This window comes from Monodelphis domestica, chromosome 1, assembly GCF_027887165.1.
Source record: "Monodelphis domestica isolate mMonDom1 chromosome 1, mMonDom1.pri, whole genome shotgun sequence".
Lineage (NCBI taxonomy): Eukaryota > Metazoa > Chordata > Mammalia > Didelphimorphia > Didelphidae > Monodelphis > Monodelphis domestica.
This window is the reverse complement of record NC_077227.1, coordinates 14,020,415-14,026,390: the sequence shown is the minus strand read 5'-3', so window position 1 is coordinate 14,026,390 and position 5,976 is coordinate 14,020,415. Positions and strand designations below refer to the sequence as shown.

The 5,976-nt window shown below is 39.2% G+C and overlaps 1 pseudogene; it reads left to right on the top strand.

The window, feature by feature from the left end:
* Positions 1-2,307: 2,307 nt before the first annotated feature.
* Positions 2,308-5,151, top strand: LOC130453883 (60S ribosomal protein L23a-like; annotated as a pseudogene).
* The last annotated feature ends 825 nt before the right edge of the window (positions 5,152-5,976 follow it).

The window sequence follows — 5,976 nt, the reverse complement described above, 5'->3', positions numbered from 1 at the left end:
ATGCAGAAAAAGCCTTTGCCAAAATACAACACCCATACCTACTGAAAACATGAGAAGCACAGGAATAAAAGGGTCTTTCCTTAAAATAATACTTATTTAAAAATATCAGCAAGTATCACCTGCAATGAGAATAAGTTAGAAGCCTTCCCAGTAAGATCAGGAGTGACATAAGGATGTCCAATATCACCACTATTGTTTAATATTGTCCAAGTAATGCTAACTTTAGCAATTAGAAAAAAAAAAGAAATTAAAGGAATTGAAGCAGGCAATAAGAAATCAAAACTATAACTCTTTGTGAATGATATGATGGTATACTTAGAGAATCCTAGAAAATCAACTAAAAAACTAGTTGAAATAATTAATAATTTTATCAAAGGATATGAAATAAACCCACATAAATTATTCACATTTCTATATATTTCCAACAAAACTCAGCAGCAAGAGTCTGAAAGAGAAACTCCATTTAAAATCACTCTAGACAATATAAAATATCTGGGAACATATTTGTGAAGACAAACACAGGAATTATGTGAACACAATTACAAAACACTTTTCATATAAATAAAATTAGATCTAAACAACTGGGAAAACATTAATTGCTCATAGGTAGGTCAAGCTAATATAATTAAAAATGACAATCCTACCTAAATTAATTTACTTTTTCAGTGCCATACCTATGAACTACCAAAAAATTATTTTACAGAACTAGGAAAAAAATATTTTTGGAAGAATATCAAGAAAACTAATGAAAAAATGTGAAGGATGGTAGCCTAGCAGTACCAGATCTTAAACTATACTATAAAGCAGTAATCATCTAAAATGGCTAAGAAATAGAAGGATGGATCAATGGAATGGACTAGCATTAAATGACCTCAGCAATCTAGTGTTTGATATACCCAAAGATTCCAGTATGGCAAAAATTAAGTTTAGATCAATATCTCACACTCTATAACAAGATAAATTCAAAATGAGTATATGATTTAAACATAAAGTTAATAAGTAAATTAGGAGAACATAGAATAATTTACCTGTCAGAACTATGGAGAAGGGAAGAATTTATGACCAAACAAGAGATAGAGAACATTACAAGACCTAAAATGAATCATTTTGATCATATTAAATTAAGAAGGTTTTGTATAAACAAAACCAATGCAACCAAGATTGGAAGGGAAGCAAAATAAACTGGGGGAAATTTTTTTAAAAGTTTCTCTGAAAAAGACCTCATTTCTCAAATATATAAAGAACAAAGTCAAGTTTAAAAGAATTCAAATTATTCTCCAATTGACAAATAGCCAAAGGGTATAAATAAGCAGTTTTCCCATGTGAAGAAATCAAAGCTATCAATAATCATATTGAAAAAATGTTCTAAATCCCTCTTGATTAGAGAAATGCTAATTAAAGCAACTCTGAGGGACCACTTCACACCTATTAGATTGGCCAATGTGACAGTAAAGGAAAATAATAAATGTTGGAGGGAATGTGGTAAAATTGGGACACTAATGTTTTGTTGGTGGAGTTGTGACCTGATCCAACCATTCTGGAGGGCAATTTGGAATTATGCCCAAAGGGCTATAAAAGAATGCACATCTTTTGATCCAGTAATACTACTACTACATCTGCATCCCAAAGAGATTTTTTTTAAATGAGAAAGGACCTGTTTGTATGAAAATATTTATAGTTGCACCTTTGGTGGTGGCAAAGAATTAGAAACTAAAGGGATGTCCCTCAATTGGGGAATGGCTGAACAAAGTATAGTATAATGATGGTGATGAAATACTATCATGCCATAAGGAATGATGAACAGAATGATTTCAGGAAGAACTGGAAAGACCTAGGTGAACTGATGCAGAGTGAAATAAGTAGAACCAGGAGAACATTAATTATACACAGTTAACTGAAATATTGTGGAGCTGTCGTATGTGATAGACTGCTACTAACAGCAATACAATGATCTAGGACAATTCTGAGGGACTTATGAAAAAGAATGTTATCTACCTCCAGAGAAAGAATTCTTGGTGTAGAAATGTGGATGAAAACATGTAATTTATCACTTGTTTATTTGGATGTATGATTTGGAGTTTTGGTTTTATAAGATTATCCACTTACAAAAATGAATAATAAGAAAATGTTTCATGTGATAAAACACATCACACAGAAAAATATTAACAATTAAAAACAAGAGGACACTGAGGACCCATGATTGCTGCTAAGTAAGCAATTGCCAACAGACAGCCCTTGGGAGTCAGAGGAAACCACACAGTGTCAAGAAATCTAGAGACCCCACAACCCAAGTTGACTGTACCTCCTTGTAAAGGTCCATAAGAGGTCCTGGATAATACTTGCAGTGCAAAGACTTTGAACTTTATGACTGGAAAAAAGTACCCACATAGATGAGGTCACAGATGGACAAAAATAGAGAAGTAATGCCAAACCAATATATGAAGCTAGGGCTTCTGTCCCTGATTATGGCTTATTAAATGTCAAGTGGAAGGTGGTAGGAGTGGATAAGCTTAGAAAAGGCTACCTGCAATGAGTTGTACAAAATGACTGAGAAGCAGATGCTAACACACAAGTAGGTCTTCTTAGTGGAAAGCTGCCTGGGTGCCGGTCCCCAGTCCAGCTTGTGTTCATAGCATGCTTCTGTCACTCACTAGTTGTAGGAACTATGAGAAGTGATTGCATTTCCTTAAGCCTCAGTTTCTTTATCTATAAAACAAAGAGAATAATACCTACTGATAGTCAGTTACTTATTTTTATTAATTAATTCAGGTAACTAAGAAAGCTATGTAGAGGATCGTAGGGAGGGCAGAGATCCCTCCCTCTGCCCTCCTGTATGATCCAGCCTTTTTAGTCTTATTTTCCACACCCTGCAGACATGCATGCACAAACTGTCTGACTGAAGTCATGGTATAGGCCCCACAGCAAGGAGAAGGATCCAGGGACACATAGAGTAAAAGAATCCAGCTGTTTTCCCCTCCCTTTTCTCTAAGATGGTGTCAAAGCCCAAGAAGGAAGTGGTTGTCGCCCCTAAGTCAGAAGCCAAGCCCAAGGCCTTGAAGGCCAAGAAGAAAGTGTTGAAGGGTATCTGTAGCCACAAAAAGAAGATCCAAACATCTCCCACCTTCCAGTGACCCAAGATTCTAAGACTTCAAAGGCAGCCCAAATACCCTTGGAAAAGTGCTCCTTGGAGAAACAAGCTGGCCTATGCCATCATTAAGTTTCCCCTGATCACTGAGTCTGCTACAAAGAAGACTGAGGACAACACCCTCATCTTCATTATGGACGTCAAGGCCAATAAGCATCAGATCAAGCAAGCAGTAAAGAAGCTGTATGACACTGATGTAGCCACGGTCAATACTCTGATCTGGCCTGGTGGAGAGAAGGTCTATATTCAACTTACTCTAGACTATGTTGCATTGGATGGTGCCAACAAAATTGCAGTCATCTAAACTTTGTCCAGCTATCCTACTCCACCTAGAATAAAAAGTTTTCCGGTAAAAAAAGAAAGAACCCAGGAGGATTCATATATAGAAGGCAGCACTTTAAATATTAATTTGGGGAAAAAATCTTCCTCTTAGGGAGGCTCCCTTGATCTTCCTCAACATTAACTCAATGTCACAATCTTCTCTATCAAAGAGAATTTAAGTGAGAGCGCTTGAATCTGAGCTTAAACCCTTGCTTTGTCACTTATAACCTACGTGATCTTGGCCAAGGCACTTATACCTCTCTAGGTCTCTGATTCCACATGTGTAAAATGAGGGGAGGCACATCTGCACTAGCCAGCCCAAAGACCTGACCCACACCCCAATGTCCCCTCCTTCTTTCCAATGTTGGGGAGACCCAAGTTCTGAACTGAACTGGCTGAGGTCAAGGACCACTGTGCTGGAAATGATCTTTGCAGGAAAGCAGGGGAAAAGAAGAAAAAGGGCAGGGCACAACTGGGCTTGAAACAGGGTTTATCCTCACATCCCGCCCCCTCCTCCTCCTCCCAGAGCCACAGGGACCCAAACTCTAAAGGGCAGGAATCCCCCCAGCTCCAGCTGCAGTGGTATCAGCATGTCTCTGAACTATCGATTAAAGTACCGAGGAAAAGGGGGTACAAGAAAGAACATCAATTACATGTGTATGGAGGGACAAGGGGAGAAGGGGTGAGTGAGGGGTGTGCAGGGCTGTGCCAAGCCTGAGAAAAGAGTCCAGAATCCAGATGGAGCCAACTAGGTCTTCAGGAAAGTCATTTGGGGGAGAGCCCTGGACTGGTGAATCAAGAATGCTCAGAAAGGATGAAGTGCTTGAAGAAGCCATCAGAGGGGCAGGATTCAGCTCAACGGGGAAAATAAGGGAAGAAAACATTGAAATCACCATAGATCATGGAAGAAAATTCAGAGACCTTCAACATAAGCAGATAAATCATCAGAGAACATATTAACAGCAGAAGGAAATATGGCCTCCAGATCTAATAAATAAGTTCAGGCCTCTACAAATACTGAAAAATGAAGGGAAATGATCCAACACCTGATGAGACAGAGGACCCTATAGAATCTGAGGGGGGAAAGCGAAAGTTCATGTTTTTCCTCAGTGATTTTTATAAGGGAGGAATAAATCCAAAGCATGGGAGAGGTGCAAAGAAGAGAAAGAAACAAAAAGCAGAACCTCAGGATTCCAGTCAGAGAGCAGAAGGGGGATGGGTGAGCTCCAACTGTCACTGGGGCCCTTCTTCATCCAAGAGAAGAGGAAGGAGGCAAACCTCTCAAGCTGGGAAGAAGCTGGATCTCTCTGGGGATAAACAGTGTTCCCTATGAACCCCTGCACACCTCTTCCTCGTTCTCAACAATAGCACAGAGTCATCTGTGAATACTGTAGAGGGGGACTTTGAAAGGAAACCATCTACAGAGAAACTTGCTGTCAAGATCTCCTTCTACATTTCTCCCTAACCTGTTCCTGGACTCCTGAATTAAGAGCTAGTTAGCTGAAGAATAGGGATCGACCAGCAGCTGGCCAGAAGAGGGTTCAAGGCACTCAGCTTTGAACCCCAAGGTCTTGGGAAGGCCTATCTGCCACAGGGGACAAGTGTTAGGGTTTCCTACTCCCCACTTTCCTTGTCTGACACCCTTACCTCTACTTCCCTGTGTGAACCAAAATAAATTGTATACTCTTTAGAAATAGGTCTGGCTGGTTTCTGACACTTTGAGGAAAGGGGACAGAAGATTTGGGGAGAATCACATCTTTCCCCAAAAGGGGAAGGTTAACTCAGGATCCCAGTGATCCAAACTGCCTAACCCAAGGAACAGCATCACTCCTTGATAATGGGGTGACCCCAGAGGTTTCTGAAGGGAAGTGACAGTGGGTGTCCTTAAGGAGATCAGAGGTAGAAGAATCCATCTTGCTTCACAATAGCTGGGACCAAAGGGGAGGTAGTGGGTCCTCTTACCAAAGTCAATCTCTGCAGTTATTGTCCTCCATCTCCCGGAGATATTCTCAGAGGAGACATATTTGCTCTGTCAGGGGGATAAGACTTGGCTACCTCTCTCCCAGAAAAGAGAGGGGAAGAAGAATCTATTCACTCTCTCCATTTCCCTCTCTCCTTCCATTCCCCCTGTTCCCCTCTCAAGCCTTCTATTACATTTTGAAGAGAAGAGAAGCAGATCTTAAAGCTCTTGAAGTTATGGGTAAGAGGTGTATTCTTAACTGAAAAAGAGATAGATAGAGAATATAAAAAAATAAAATAACTTTGATTACATGAAACTGAAAAGCTTCAACACAGACAAATTTATGTATCTAGAATAAGGAGGAAATGGTTGAATGAGGAGGAAAAATCTTTGTATCAAATGTCTCTAACACTTTGGTATCCAAGATATAAATAATTTATATATATATATGTATATATATAATGTGTATATTATATGTATATATTACTAATAGTCATTCCACAATAGATAAGTATTCAAAGAATATAAACAAACAGCTCTCCAAAAAAGA